General features: G+C 32.8%; 1 long non-coding RNA gene across 1 annotated transcript; it reads left to right on the plus strand.

Annotated features, from left to right (window-relative positions):
- Window positions 1–2,742: 2,742 nt before the first annotated feature.
- Window positions 2,743–15,486, plus strand: LOC143066526 (uncharacterized). The gene is made up of 6 exons (XR_012975647.1): window positions 2,743–3,021; window positions 11,986–12,111; window positions 13,059–13,150; window positions 14,092–14,359; window positions 14,648–14,762; window positions 15,414–15,486. It is a non-coding gene; the product is annotated as an uncharacterized LOC143066526 (long non-coding RNA).
- Window positions 15,487–16,844: the final 1,358 nt, after the last annotated feature.

The following is a 16,844-nucleotide window of genomic DNA, read 5'->3' on the forward strand; positions in this document are numbered from 1 at the left end:
TTGTCGTTTGCTGTTCAAAGTATTTTCTAATTTATAATAGAACTATCACATAATGACATAAGTCCTATGAAGTCAGCCTCATAATAATAAAGAAACAAGTCGACAAGAAGAGGGGCACAATTGGTTCCCATTGGAATGCCGACAGTCTGTTGAAAAACACGTCCTCCAAACGTAACAAATGTGTTGTCCATCAAAAAATCAAGCATCTTGAAAATGTCAGTTTCAGCGAATTTTTGGTTGAATCGGGGTGATCCTTTACAAAGTAGGATTTACCCCTCTCTAAGAAAAGATACTTGAATCGTTGGCCATTATTTTTATGAAACAAAGCAATACCAACTCTTTCAATTTGTTTAAAGTTTGGAATGTGAAATGCTTGTGTAAAGTGTAGAAAAGTCAAATGTTTTAATACTTTGCAAGATGAAAGAGAGTTAGATTGTATGTACTCTAAAAGATCTTTGGAATTTTTCAGTATCCACATCTGATTCACGCCAGAATCGGCAGTTTCACAATAACTTTGCAGCCCGGCTTTGATCCAAATAGCCTATCATTATATCAGTTATTGTTCATGTGTTCTATGTCACTTTTTATTTTTAATATTTTACAAAGAGTTGATTCGTAGATTCATAATTCATCGCATTCGTGCTAAAAATAGTATTCAGGGTTTTCAATGGTTGTTTTTTACACTAGATATGTCACTGGTCATACTTATCTTCATCATTCATCAATATTCTAATTTTTACAAATATATGTGTGGAGAAGCTTTGTGGTCTGGCATACCACTAAATACTTTTCAAAAACAGGCAGCTATATAGACGTTAAACAATTTCTATATTTATCTACTTGTTATTTTTTTATATGGTTCTTTAGCTCACCAATCCCACTGGACAAAGCCAACTCTTCTCATCACTTGGTGTATGTCGTCGTTTATTGTCTTGATTGTTAAATTTATTTTCCAGACCTCTAAAGGGACACGTACCGTACAAAACGGACGCCTACCGGACGTTCAACGTACATTTCATCCTTTGGACGTCCGTTCATGAATGGATTGAAAACAATTTATACGTTTTGCATCCGTTCGAGCTATCCGTAAAGCCTCGGTCACACCTTAATGTCCGTAAAACGTCCGGTAGGCGTCCGTTTTGTACGGTAATCGTCCGTTTCGTTTCCGTTTTGTATGCATCCGTTACTTGTTCGTTATACATCCGTTGGAGGTCTGGCAGATAAATTCACCAACGGACTTTTGACGGACGTCTAACGGATAAAACAGATGTTGAACGAATTTCTAACGGACGTATAACGGTTAATGCGGATGATGAACGGATCTGAAACGAATAAAAGCCAATTGAAAATTTCGCTTCAGGAATGCCAATTAGTTTTTTAAAGTTCCTGAATTCTCATTATGCATAATCAATCTTAAAGTAAGGGCACGTCTTCACACCAAAGCAGCTCTTATTCAGGCTAGACACTGCCCTTTGGTGACATTTTGAAGAAAAAAACAAAACCAGTTACACAGAACCATTTTGAATATTTATGCGATTTACATGTATATATCTTGTTCATCCGTTTTATCCGGTACCCTTCCGTAAGGTGTCCGTTTTATGCGGTACTCGTCCGTTGGATGTACGTTCGACATCCGTTCTGTCCGGTACGTTTCCGTTTCTCGCACGTTGCATATCCGGTGTTTGTCCATTATGAAATTGTTACGCATCTGCTTTATTTGGTCAGTACATTAACGAACTCCAAACGGATAACAATTTTGTCAACGGTAAGGTGTGACCAAGGCTTTAAGGTGTGACCGAGGCTTTTGGCATCAGTTCGAGCTTTCCGTTAAGGTGTAACCGAGGCTTTGAATAACCGGTTGACAAATTCACAAACGGACTTCTACCAAACGTATAACGTATAAAACGGATGATGAACGGATCTAAAACGGATAAATATCAAATGAAAATTTCGCGTCAGAAATGCCAGTTATTGGTATGTCAGATTTCTTGAGTGTCATGAATTCTTATTATTCATATAATTGATCTTAGATTAAGGACACATCTTCACTATCAAGCAGCTCTTATTCAGGCCAAACACAACTCTTTTAAGAACAAACCAAAACCAGTTACACGGAAACTTTTTGAATATTTATGCGATTTACATGTATTTTTATTGTCGTCTTTAATTTGTCCGTATATCTTGCACATCAGTATTATCTGGCACGCTTCCGTTAGATGTCCGTGTTATGCGGTACTCGTCCGTTGGGTGTGCGTTCGGCATTCATTCGGTCAGGTACGTATCCTTTATTCGTACATTTAATATCCGGTGAGGAGTGTCCGCTATTCATTCGTTACGCGTTAATGTTATTTGGTCAGTACATCAACGGACTCCCAACGGATAACCATTTTGTCAACGGAAAACTTGTTTTTCATCTGTAAGTCGTCCGTTTGAGCTATCTGGTAAGGTGTGACCACAGCTTTATTGACTTATAATAAAAAATCATTCAGTGTTGCATGGATGAAAAACGAAATCCGGCTCAAGTTTCCATTATCTTATTTTCGAAATGTATTTTTGGTGCATAAATAGTTCTTTAATTTCTTTTTCTTGTCTTTGTACGCGGGTAGGTTAATGCTGTATTCTCTATTTTTTCCCGTAGTTTTTCTAAGAGCAGACAACTCCATTTACCTTATTAATATTCATGACGTCAGCAATGGCCGACCGAGCGTATGAAGATTAGATGTGGTGATAACTTAATAGCAAATACACTGTTGATGTTAAAAGTAGTTTAGTATGATGTCTTTTTTAATATTTAACAGATATTTGATATTAATTTTTCAAATATACTTAAAGTTTATCAGATTTAGCAGTTTTTTTATCGGGGAATTGGCCACGCCTTTCGGTAGAAAATAACCAATCAAAAACTAGCTGGGTCGATTGGAAGCTTGAAATCATGAGAAGACGAGCACCTGCAGTGAAATCAACGGACGAAGAATTTGGACACAATTACTTGAATTAAGCACTGATTTTTGTTGTTCATCGGTAAGAGAGTAATTAATAATAGTTTGTTTGAACATTTTATACAATTGCGTTAAATTTCACTGTGCAAACATCTGTGATTTCGAAGATTTTGGTGTCTGAAAGCCAATTTTGCTTGAACCACGAGGTGTTATACAGACCTCGTGTCTACATAAATGGAGATTGAAGCCAGAAGAGTGACTGCTCGTTAAAAACAGATAAATAACATCTTAAATTGGTTTTAGGAGGTACATGTAGGAAGACATGAACTAGATGCGAGTTGCTTCTTTGGTCGGTCTTTATTATTTATGTTTTTTAAATTGTCAAGAAATGTATCAATTTGAGACTCGAGTTCTGCAGAAATTACCGGAGGTTTGCAGTTTCTTTTGCAACCTGCCGACCTTTTATTTCTTGTTGCAAGTGATTTAACGATGTATGTTCAACTTACTCATGAAACAATTCATAACCATGATCAGCATTCCATTTAGAAATTTTGTGCCCTCAATAATTTATCCAATTATAGATTATAACCTTTTGTGGTGTCTGCCAAAACAAGATTTTGTGTTGAAAAGAGAGTTCGCTCGTGCTATTTTTGCAATTATATCAAGTCTTTGTTATTTTTCTAAGGTACAGTATATGTACAGACTCCCCTTATGACAAATAAGGCAAGCTTGTCAAAAGTGCGGATTTTGCTATCATTGAACATACATTAGGGAGGTGAAATGCTGCATTGTTTTTTGGTCCAGGGAGTAGTCTAAATAGCTATAAAGTTTTAAAATAAAAAAAGGGATCTTTATCTAATGTCTTAAAACCCTAAAAGGTTATATTATTTTTTGTCACGGAAAAAAGAAAAAGCCTTTCAAGATGAACTAAGTATAATATGGTATCGGGACCGTTCGCCCTAGTAACATGTTCGCCCTGGGTCCGTTTGCCCTGAGTTCGTTCGCCCTTACAGTCTGTTCGCCCTACTAAAAAATATTAATATTCAGGGCATTGAAGTTGAATAAACTTGATCAGATATATTTCTATGGTATATATTCTTGAAATTTATGGAAACATGGAAATATCTAAAAGTTTATGGCTTGTTAAGGATCATTAATTTATTGTTTTATGACAAAATAATTCGGATCACTGCTTATTGTGATACCTGTCTTTTGATGGATTTATAATATAAAAAACAAATTTGTTTTGATAATACATTCAGCTTGAAATTCATTTAAAAAAAAATGTACGAACTGTAAAACGGATTTACAAGTTCATTCATTAAAATACTCTGAGACTAGTCTAAGTTATACTGCATACATTAGTGAATGACTGAATACAATTATTTTGTTAACAAATACCAACAAAGATAAATACATTGTATTGCAGTCAAAGGGAAAATGATGAAATTGATTGCGGCAATATCAATATTCGGTGATTTTTTCAACAAACTTCAACATATTTTATTCAAATAATTAAAATTATGCCACTAGACAACAATTAGTAAAAAATAAAAATCAGGGCAAATGGACCCTGGGCGAACAGGTACTAGGGCGAACGTGAATTAGGGCGTACGGACCCGGATTCGTATAATATCTCACATTTCGTAGTATATGCAGAAATTAGCGTAATAGTTTATAAGTTTACATCACTAGGTATAAAACAGGTGACTTGCTTTATAGCGGGAATTTTCTCCCTGACATGAACCGATTATCAGATTATCTGCATGTTGATATCGTAAAATATCAGCTGCGAGACATAATATGAAGCTTTTTGTCCAGTGAGGGTAGCGAATGAGATCAAAAAGCCTTCATATAATGTCGTCGCTGATATGTCCGGGTCAAAGTTATTAAGGCCGGGTCAACGTATTTGACGTCACAAAGACATGATATGCAATAATATTAAGAGCTGAACAGAGTGATATAGATGGTGGGATGACTGATAATACCAATTTCTAGCCCCCTGCAGACAGGGCTACATAAAAGTTCCATTAATATTATAAATATGTTTTGATACATGCGTTTATATATTTTTCAAAACAATTCACATCCGCGTATGTCTCATGAGATGACTTATGGCATGGGGTTTGACCCAGGTTTCCAGTTTATCCCATTATTGGGTTTTGTTAGGTTGAATATATACTAGGGAATCACTGAAGTATGACAGGAGCTGGCCCTCTTATGCAAATTTTTAGATCTACCACTATCTGCTATGCATGCTCTCAAATATTGTGATTTACAGTTAGGCCTAAATTAATATATTGTTTGTTTCCCCAATCCGGACCCTGCCAAGCCAGGTGTTGGTAGGTAGGTAGGGATATAATTATATTTTTCCAAAAAGCTTGAACAATATCGTACAATACGACAAGCCAGGGAATTGGAAATGAATAAAATAATATTTGACTTAGTTTTGACAATAAAATTATATGGGTAGCACTGCTTTAGCAGGGTCGGTCAGGATTGGGGAAACAGACAATATTTTATTTTAAGCCTTAGGCAGCAACCATTTGATTTTCTGGGGGGGGGGGGGGGGGGGCTATGGTTTTTTTTTCTGTGCAAACTTTTTTTTCGCCTTCGGCGAAGAACAATCTATTTTTTTAGCGACAAACCAGAGACAATTTTTTTCTTTCAATTTTAGCATTACATATAGTGGCAGCTGAGGGTGAAACAAACAATTTTTTTTACTCAGGGTCCAAAACAAATTATTTTTTTCACCAAAACCTGGAAACAAACTTTTTTTTCCAAAAAAAACCATAGCCCCCCCCCCCCCCCCCCCCCCCCCCAGAAAATCAAATGGTTGCTGCCTTACTCACACATATCTTGTTTATGACAGTTTAATGTACAGGTTCACAAAATTTTGCGTCATTTGCCCAAATTAAATAGATGGACTTTATCTTGGATACTTCATTTGGAATAGTTGCACACATGTAGTCAAAAACATGCAAGTAGATAACAAGATTTTGTGCGGTACTTGAACTCTGCCTTGGTACGAATAGAATAGAATAGAATATTTTTATTCACCAAATTGTGATCGCCAGGAGAGCATACACATGTAGCATACTAACAATATTATATACAATAACATATGCAAAACACATCTTCTAATTGGCTGACTTTATTTTGTTATCACCCTATAGACATAATTTAGTCATCAAAGTTTTTTCATGGTTTTCTACGGTGTAAAATGGAATTCAGAATTAAATCATAAGAAATGACTAATATTTTTTCTGTCTATTCATATTGATCTCCGGTTCTGTAGATTTAACAGTTCATCGTGAAGACTACTTTATCATTGTCATTTCTTTATGTGCAAAGTTGAAAACTTGAACAAAATTTTTAGAAAGAGGAAAAACTGTTTTCTTATACTACACTGGCGCTTTGCATGAAAATGTAATAGTGTTGCTATTTTAATTGCAACATAAAGTTTACATTACGGAAACTACAAAAAAGTGAGTCGTACATGTATCTATATAACAGTTTATTTTTATTTATGATTTCCAATTTGCAACTTCTTATACTAAAATATAATAATTATATACATATTGAATACATATGAGTTTAGTTGATGGCCACTCTGCATTTTAAAAACCACAATTAATGCAGAATTTGAATAACTGAAGTCTGAATATACAACTTGTACAAATGTATACTTTTTTTTTTAAATTAATTAAACAAAATTGTGGTTTTTGTCCAGGCTTGTGACTGGCAAGCTTAGTGCAAGTCAAGAGATGTTTGAATATAAAACTTTACTTTCAAACAAATAATTGTAATTTGCTCTAGCTTGGCTGCATTACCCACCCACCCTTTTACATAGATTTTTTTATACAGTCGAACCTCATTATGTTGAAAAAAATATTTTTGTCAATCCATGGACTTTCTTAAATTCTTCTTGGATGAAGGAGTTTCTATCATTAATAAGTTGGCATAGTGTTATATGAGATCTTCTTTTTATACGACCGCAAAATTTGAAAAATTTTTCGTCGTATATTGCTATCACGTTGGCGTCTGCGTCGTCGTCGTCGTCGTCGTTGCGTCCGAATACTTTTAGTTTTCGCACTCTAACTTTAGTAAAAGTGAATGGAAATCTATGAAATTTTAACACAAGGTTTATGACCACAAAAGGAAGGTTGGTATTGATTTTGGGAGTTTTGGTCCCAACATTTTAGGAATTAGGGGCCAAAAAGGGCCCAAATAAGCATTTTCTTGGTTTTCGCACTATAACTTTAGTTTAAGTTAATAGAAATCTATGAAATTTTGACACAAGATTTATGACCACAAAAAAACGGTTGGGATTGATTTTGGGAGTTTTGGTTTCAACAGTTTAGGAATTAGGGGCCAAAAAAGGGCCCAAATAAGCATTATTCTTGGTTTTCGCACCATAACTTTAGTTTAAGTAAATAGAAATCAATGAAATTTAAACACAATGTTAATGACTACAAAAGGAAGGTTGGTATTGATTTTGGGAGTTTAGGTCCCAACAGTTGAGGAATTAGGGGCCAAAAAGGGACCCAAATAAGCATTTTTCTTGGTTTTCGCACCATAACGTTAGTATAAGTAAATAGAAATCTATGAAATTTAAACACAAGGTTTATGACCATAAAAGGAAGTTGGTATTGATTTTGGGAGTTTTAGTCCCAACAGAATAAGGGGCCCAAAGGGTCCAAAATTAAACTTTGTTTGATTTCATCAAAATTGAATAATTGGGGTTCTTTGATATGCCGAATCTAACTGTCATGACTGTGTATGTAGATTCTTAACTTTTGGTCCCGTTTTCAAATTGGTCTACATTAAGGTCCAAAGGGTCCAAAATTAAACTTAGTTTGATTTTGACAAAAAATGAATCAGTTAGGTTCTTTGATATGCTGAATCTAAAAATGTACTTAGATTCTGGATTATTGGCCCAGTTTTCAAGTTGGTCCAAATCGGGGTCCAAAATTAAACTTTGTTTGATTTCATCAAAAATTGAATAAATGGGGTTCTTTGATATACCAAATCTAACTGTGTATGTAGATTCTTCATTTTTGATCCTGTTTTCAAATTGGTCTACACTAAAGTCCAAAGGGTCCAAAATTAAACTTAGTCTGATTTTAACAAAAATTGAAATCTTGGGGTTCTTTGATATGCTGAATCCAAAAATGTACTTAGATTTTTTATTATGGGCCCAGTTTTCGAGTTGGTCCAAATCAGGATCTAAAATTATTATATTAAGTATTGTCTTTTCAATTGCACAGTATTGCGCAATGGCAAGAAATATCTAATTGCACAATATTGTGAAATAGCAAATTTTTTTTAAATTAGAGTTATCTTTCTTTGTCCAGAATAGTAAGCAAGAAATATCTAATTGCAAAATATTGTGCAATAGCAAGATTTTTTTTTAATTGGAGTTATCTTTCTTTGTCCAGAATCAACTTAAATCTTTGTTATATACAATATACAATGTATATTCACTTTTTACTACCAACTGATAAATTAAAATAATCTTTACCATTCAGTGATAACAAGCAGTTTTTTTACATCTTAATATTTTATGATGTATTTAAATGAGTAGTTATTGTTGCAAACTCCATTAGAAATTTTAATTGAGATTAGTTTTGGAATAAGGGAAAGGGGGATGTGATTAAAAAAATTGGGTTCAATTTTTCTCATTTGAAATTTCATAAATAAAAAAGAAAATTTCTTCAAACATTTTTTTGAGAGGATTAATATTCAACAGCATAGTGAATTGCTCTAAGAGAAAACAAAAATTTTAAGTTCATTAGAACACATTCATTCTGTGTCAGAAACCTATGATGTGTCAACTATTTAATCACAATCCAAATTTAGAGCTGAATCCAGCTTGAATGTTGTGTCCATACTTGCCCCAACCGTTCAGGGTTCAACCTCTGCGGTCGTATAAAGCTACGCCCTGCGGAGCATCTGGTTAAATTCTGTAACAAGTTGAGTGTCACTCAGTTATATATTTTTTTCATTTTGAACAGAAAAGAGATGCATTTTTGTTACATCAGATGGGATATTACATGTTACCATAATCCTTGGAATGATAAAACATTTTAATTAAAGTTAACAATTTAACACTGCAGTAACTGAAGATCTTTTAATATGGTTTTTATGGATAAAAACTAATTTTAAACATAAATGTATCAATAAATATAAAGTCAAACTGATTACAAATGCACAAATGTATTTACGTACATTGTTGAAAAATAGAAATTTTTTTGTACAAGCTGTAAAAAAGGTACTTAAAGTGAGGCTTGTCAATGTTAGATTTGTTAGCAGAATTTTAATATGGGCATATAATTACATTGTCTTATTGGCCTTTTATAGCTGACAATGCAGTATGGGCTTTGCTCATTGTTGAAGACCGTACGGTGACCTATAGTTGTTAATGATTGTTTCCTTTTGGTCTTTTGTGTATAGTTGTCTCATTGGCAATTATACCACATCTTCTTTTTTTATATAACTAGCAAACCAGTAACTCTGATTTCCTCAGAAGATGTTATTAAATTTGTATGACTATTCCTAGTAGGAAGCTGCAAAGGAATCTATTGGAAATCATTTTTTGCTGTATTTCATATTTGTCTGTTGTTTTACATGTGTCATGTGTGGTCTTTTCATAGCTTGCTCATTGTTCAAGACCATATGGAGGCTAATAGTTGATATCTGGAGAAGGTTGTCACTATTTTGTCAGGTCCCCTTGGTGTATTGAGGTTCGACTGTATTATAATATAATCCAAAAAAAATTTACATAAATTATGAAAATAGTCATATATATATATATATCTACATTAATACATGTACAGTATATTAAAAAAAAAAACATTGCATCTTTTTTTCTGACTCTTTTTGCGTTTTTTTTTTTTTTTTTCCTTTTTTTTCTTTTTTTTTTTTACATAAACTTTTCTAACTTTTTCTTTTTTTTTCTCATAAATTGAGCAGTCATTTTTTATTGTTTACTTTATCAGTACCTTGTACTGATTCCCCAATGCTCTAACATATTTTTTAATTGTTGAAGCATGGTGAGATCATTTGGAAATAACTTCATTTTGTTATAGATTCCAAGCAGTTTGAATCCAACTTTTGCTTTAGCTGTCTCATATTGTTGAAGTATGAGTTTATTGCCCACATGTTCAGATGCCATTCTTCTGTATTTTTGGAAGTTTTTTACGTCTTCTGTTGATCCAAGTAGTGTCTCCACAAGAATGGTGGCAGATATTTTGTCTGAAAAGTTGTATGAAGTTTTTTTAATGAGATGGAAAAGAAATATTAAGTGAAATGTATTTTTTTTGTTATTGCACCTAGCGATACATCTTTTGTTTTGATATAAATGGTAGAAGCTTCAGGTACATGTAGGGTATGTATACATACATGCATGCATGAAATTATACATGTGTACCTTAGGTAAATATGTAGTTATTGTAACAAAATTAGTCCTGATGCATATATATAATAGTTTACGTGTTGTAAATGCAGTTCAGTCAGTAATCATTTGGAACAAGAAGTTGCAGTACATTGTCTTTAAATTTTATTTGTATCCAGCTCAAAACAGAATAGAAATGTTTTCAGAGGACTTATGGTTATTCCTTATTAACATGGAAGTCGTGGAAAATTCTTGGTTCACATGGAACATTTTTATCATTATAGCACCTTATAGAGTTTCAATTTCAAAATACCTGTTTGTTTAGTACTTATTGAAGATACACTTCTTGGATTGTTTGTATTTTCAATCTCTTCATTGAGGCCAAATGGATCAATGTCATCATTGTCAGAGTCATTGCCTACAAATACATGTATATAAAACTAGACCATCATGACCATATTGCATACAACTATTAAAGAATTCAGTTTGAATTTTAACTCATAATTTTGACATCAAGCACCACAATTGTATATGTATATAACATTTTATTGACAAAGAAAAATGCAATTCTGTAGATTCTGTATTATAGATGCAAACCATTACGTTTTTCATAATCTTTCCAATTTCGTGATCTAAACTACGCTATACACGGTCAAAGTCGAATAGTTACGGATTCCCAATCATCGCCGTTCAATTTTGTAAAATACATATTTTTATCATTACTATTCCGTCCTGGTCCCGTATTTAGAAAACGCCAATGTAATACCTCCAGTTTCTCAGGAGTTATCAACCTATTGTTGGGTAACTAACTGACTTCCGAAGGGGCAAACTTCCATTTTATGAAGTAGCTTTCCCCCTTTCTCTACTTCTCCTTGACAAAACAATAATCTGTACGAGAACATCTGAACAATTATTGAATGAAATACATACTACAAATAGCATATTTAATGAACAAGTTCATGTGCATCACTTTGCAACCACTCGTCAGTAATTTTTATTGGTAAATGAACTTGCATGAACATGACTTACATGTACCAGGTAGAAACAATCTTCTCTTTACACTCTTTTGACTTTTATCAGCACCTACATATTTAAATAAAAGAAAATAAAATTTGATTGTTATTTTATCGAGTAATGGAAGTAATGAAAACTTTTTTTACACTTATAGAATCATTCATGTTAAAGGAATAATGTATTCATGTATATGTAAAGGTTTTGTGGGACCGTAATCTTTGATAATCATACATTGAATCAGTCAACTCCTAATTGCCATCAAGTGCAAAAGATTTTGGACCCTTCTATGGCAGAAAAACGAAAAGTGGCTGTTTACTGTTTCTCATAACATACATTATGTTGTATTAATTTACAATTTTCAAAGGAATTAAGTAATGATTTATATTGGTTGCAGTTGTTTTCTTTAAACTTACCGTTTGTTCTTATACATGTTAGCTTGGGCCTTACACATTCATTACTGGCTGTATTCCAATGCAAAACTGAAAGTACAACAGTAAATCATAAGTACATGTATGTGCAGATTGATGTGGATTATAAACTTGAAAGTGAACAAATAAGAGCCCTTTCACTGTTGATATAGTACATTCATAAATTCCTGCACCTGCTTTAAACCTTTTTTATTCTTTAACTTTTCAGTTGACTGCATACTGAATAAAGGATTGACAGTACTGCAGTTGAAGAATTCTCACTGTCAATTGGTTGCAAATGCGGTTTTACTGACAATGCCATTTGGATAAATCACATCAAAGCGATTATTTTGAGGTAGGTGTTGTTTTATTTTCGATAATATTGTATTAAGCGAACATTTGTTGATCTATGAATTCAAAAATGGCCGGTCCCTTCTTAGTAACAAATGGTTATACTGGACAACTGGATTTGACAGCAACTTTTAGCCAATTAAAAAAAATGTTACATAAAAATTGCTGTAGAATTACTAGTTTCTTTCAAAATTTTAAGCTATACATGTTTATCACCTTTTTCTGGCACAAGAAAATGGTGCCAGAAAAAGGTAGAAAAGGTAAAGATAGAGAAAAATGTAATTTCAAAAGTATTTTGCATATATATATACTACTAGGAAAACTAAGGCATCTTTTACAATGTTCATCTAAAAAAGGTGAAATGCAAATCAAAGTTTTCCTTTCAATAGTCCATTTACCAATTACCAATGTGATTCAGTTATTGCACACTTTTAAAGCAAAGATGTATTGGCGGTTTAACAATTTTTTCACGCAAAATAATTTCTGATGTCCATAGTATTTTATTTGACAACAAACTAATGTTATTAAAAGATTTGGAAACCTTATAAATTACTCACATTACGCACAGATAGATTTGCTCTTTCTACTAGCTCTCTATTGTAAATAAGAATTAATGTCCCTCATAAGGGAGACACTTTTTTTAGGGGTCAATTGTGTGAATTGGCAAAAAGCCTATTGATGCTTTTTTTTAAAGAATTTTATGATGCAGAATAGTTACCTTTGATGTAAGACCTGTACATTTCTTTTACATCTATATTGCGAATTTTCTTTGCATCTGTCATGTCTGTAAAGAAATGAAAATAGATATTGCCTCATTTCAGTAATAAATATGATAAATAATATTTTTTATCCCTACAAAAAGTATCAGTAATTAAACAAATATCATATCATAAAATAATTTGAATTGTATCATTATTTACCTATTTCATTGTGTTGTTTGACTTTTTCTAGCTCGGCTGACCTATTTGTGCAGCTGTCATGGCCAGATTGCAGAGTTACATTATTGAGCAGTGGAGCGACGACATCTGGAATAAAGTTTGCAGGTATAATTATAACAGTATAATTGCAAATATTATTACATGTAATTGGTATATTTTAACTAATTCGATTGGTTAAGGGATATTCACATTTTAAACTATGCTTTGGAAGGTAAATAAAAAAAACATCAGATAGTAAAAAGCATATTGCACTGTAATTTTTTACAATATCTGAACAATGACATACATGTACTTTGTGGGGTCATCTTATGAATTTGAAGTAAATGAAATGACGTCTTGGAGACAAAATGGTAATTATAAATTTCCCTCCAACAAAATGAAAAAAAAGAATATGACACAAATATGGTAAAAAATTTAACAATGATAGCCTATTTATCAGGTCAATACAGGATACCGGTATAACACACAAAGAAGTATATCGACCTTAGACTTTGTCCTCAGTTAATATACTTCTTTCAGGTCAATATATAGAATAACCATACCTTGTCTCGAAATATCGATGTTATTTGTACAAGACTTAGAAGCAGGTAGAAAGCAGGCTGTGTCAAGCATTTCTACCTGTTTCAAGCTGAGTTCAAATAACATTGATATTTTGTTCTAAATGGAGTATTTAGGGTAAAAACCATCATTTCTGAATTTTGCGCGAAACGATAAATTTTCGGCTAACCTGTTTGTTTTATAGGTGTCATGAATAAAACACTACGGAAATGCATTGTCAATGTCATAAAACAGGGGATATACAGTTAGTGACTGTATATCACATATCAATATACGGTCAATGCAATTTAACTGCTCAAATAGCAATTCTGCAGTATATATCCTTGTATCCACCTCATGTAAGGGCTTTAATTGTATAATATTCCATTTGAATGTTCTTTGCATATCAATTAATTTATACCATTTCTGGTAATGACTCAAAGGACAACAATGATTAAAGTTCGGTTTTTATATTTACCATTCTTATTTTGTTGGTTTTCTTTTTCAAGCTTGGCTGACCTGTGTGTGCAGCTGTCATGGCCAGATTGCAGACTTACATTTATGAGCAGTGGAGCGACAATATCTATAAAAAAAAATCATTTTGATGTGTGCATGATGATACAGATTTTGTTGTTTCCTTTAATATGGTTTCTAGACTTTTCCAATTGCCGTTCCTGATGAAATTGAAGAAACTTGTTCAATAAAGTTGGCAGAGATCTGATTACATTCTGCTGTAGACAGCATCTTGCCACTAGTGTGCAGTAACGACAACTTCAGGTATATTTTGCACCAAAAAAAAAATGAATGGTTTTGAAGAAATTTTTTTCAAGTGGAGACAATTCAAACAGATGCTTTTGTGAAACCTTTGTGAAAGTTAGTAAATGGCAAAAAATTAAAGGTACATTATGATTCAGTCAAAGAATTTTAAGGGAAATTTATCAACATGATCACAATATTCTTAAATTGGCAATAAATGCCTTGTACATAAAATACAGTTATAACAACAATGATTTAAGTTTGATTAACATATTTACCATTTTCCTCTTGTTGTTTGTCTTCTTCCAGCTCGGCTGACCTATTTGTGCAGCTGTCATGGCCAGATTGTATTGTTTCAACTGTGAGCAGTGGATCAAAGACATCTGGAAAGGAAAGCCATGAGATCTTTTATACTTGCATTATGGTAATAATAATTTTCATATATGTTTTATTTTCTGATTTGAATGTCCACAAACATTTAGAGACATCATGTCAACAACTTCAGGGAAAAAAACACGACATGACAGTTCATTTCTTATAAGCTTAAATAGATAAAATATGATTGCCATCAATACAATAAACAGAGTTTGTAGATGTTATTTTTAACATTTTCATTTGATACTTAACAGCCAAACAAAATAACAAATATTATGTTTATATGGTCAGTTTTTGATTTTGTACAAATGTAGAACCTTCATTCTAATGCATATTGCATGTAATAACTGTTTTCCTTGGCTAAAGTTTCTGTCAAATACACAGTTAACCAGTCATAACTAAAATAAATAAAACAATATCTACCCCAAATTAGCCGTTTTAATGTGATTTTTTTCTGAATTTAAATTTTACGGGTAATTTAATAATCTCAAGTGTGAAGTTTTCATTTGTATGACGTCATATTTAGCCATCACATCTTAGAGCTAAAGTCCGTCAAATTGACAATTGACGGTGGCAACTCTATAATTACAGTATTTATTCCTTAATTCTTTCTTTTTAGTGATGCCTAACTGAATATATAACTAAAGGTATTCACATTTATTTAAAACTATTTTATTACCAAGTTGTTCTTCACTTCCAGGTGTTTCCAGTTCTGGAGAGTCAATTGTTCTAGTTTCATTGTCAGATTGTGATTCCAAGTCTGAAAGAAAAGTTTGATTTGTAAGTTATTAATTGTTTATATCTTAACAAAATGTAGATAAAATTGGAAATATATTCAAGTTAGAATTATTACACACTTGATTGTATACCATCTATTTTTTTTAATTTGATGATGTTAAGATAAAAGCATATATGGCAATGATATCTTTCTATAACTTGACTTTATCTTATATTTGATAAAATGCCTGAAATGGGTTGTTAATTGTTGATCTGCTCTATAGTATTAATACCTGAGTTGTTTGTGTTGTAGTGAAAAACTAGTTTTCCATCTTTATTTCTTGTTCTTATTTTAAGGAGAGGCAGTGATAACTTTTTTTTTTTCAAATTTGTTCAAACAATCGAGCCAAATTTTTTCACATCTTTCAATTTCAGACAAAACTGAAGAGGACCGAAAATGAGATTTTTGGGGACCTTCTGGTCTGATTGGTACCTCATCTTGACCATCATGAAAAACAACATCACAGCCCTCGTAATGCCACCATACTCCTTTTCCAGCAACAAGAAAATCAGCAATCCTGGCCATGTGTGTTTGCAGTAAAGAAGATTTTTCTGTCAACATTTTTTTACTAATTTTTGTATTTGGCATTTTTGTCAGATGTTTTGACAAACGGCTGATTTCAGATTCTTGCTTCTGAAGGGCATCTGCTCTGTCATCCGAATTTTGTTGAGCCTTGTACCTTATTATGGCATTATCAACGATGAAACCAGGCTTTCTATTGGTAGTTGCCTCTGAGATTTTGCGTAGTGCCCCAAATTATCTTTCTTCATCTTCTGTAAGGATGGATTTGGTATTCATGGTTCTATAAATTTGGGACAAATGTGTTGCTATACTATGGTAGTGATTACCATAGAATTTTCTGGTTGACATCTTGACAGGTATACCAATGACAGTTTTTGTGAGTAGTCCGAAAAGGAAAGTTAGGTTGAATAGTCTCAGAATATTTTTTGGAGTTTGGCTTTGTTCTGAACTGTAGGCTATTTGAATAATTTCTACAAGAATATTTATCATGTCATGGATTTCTTTTGATACTTCATTGGCAATAAATAGCTTTTCAACATATTTGGCTAATTTGATAGCAAAACACCTGGCATCAGATCCTTTAAGTTGATTTTTTTCACCAATGGCCTTGTTAGAAAAACTTTCCAAATCCTGTTTTGTTTTTGGTAAATCGGCATGGTGTGGTAATTCAATCAGGATGTTGTGTACTAAATTGCATATGTCATGGAGTGGTTCACATTGCAATACTTCATAAGAACCAATATTTAGATCTTCAGCTGATTTGGTTGGCTCAAGCAGCATTAAAGCTGGGGGGCGGCAAATACCATGAAGAATTTCGTTTAGATTTTCTTG

Source organism: Mytilus galloprovincialis, chromosome 3, assembly GCF_965363235.1.
Source record: "Mytilus galloprovincialis chromosome 3, xbMytGall1.hap1.1, whole genome shotgun sequence".
Taxonomy (NCBI): domain Eukaryota; kingdom Metazoa; phylum Mollusca; class Bivalvia; order Mytilida; family Mytilidae; genus Mytilus; species Mytilus galloprovincialis.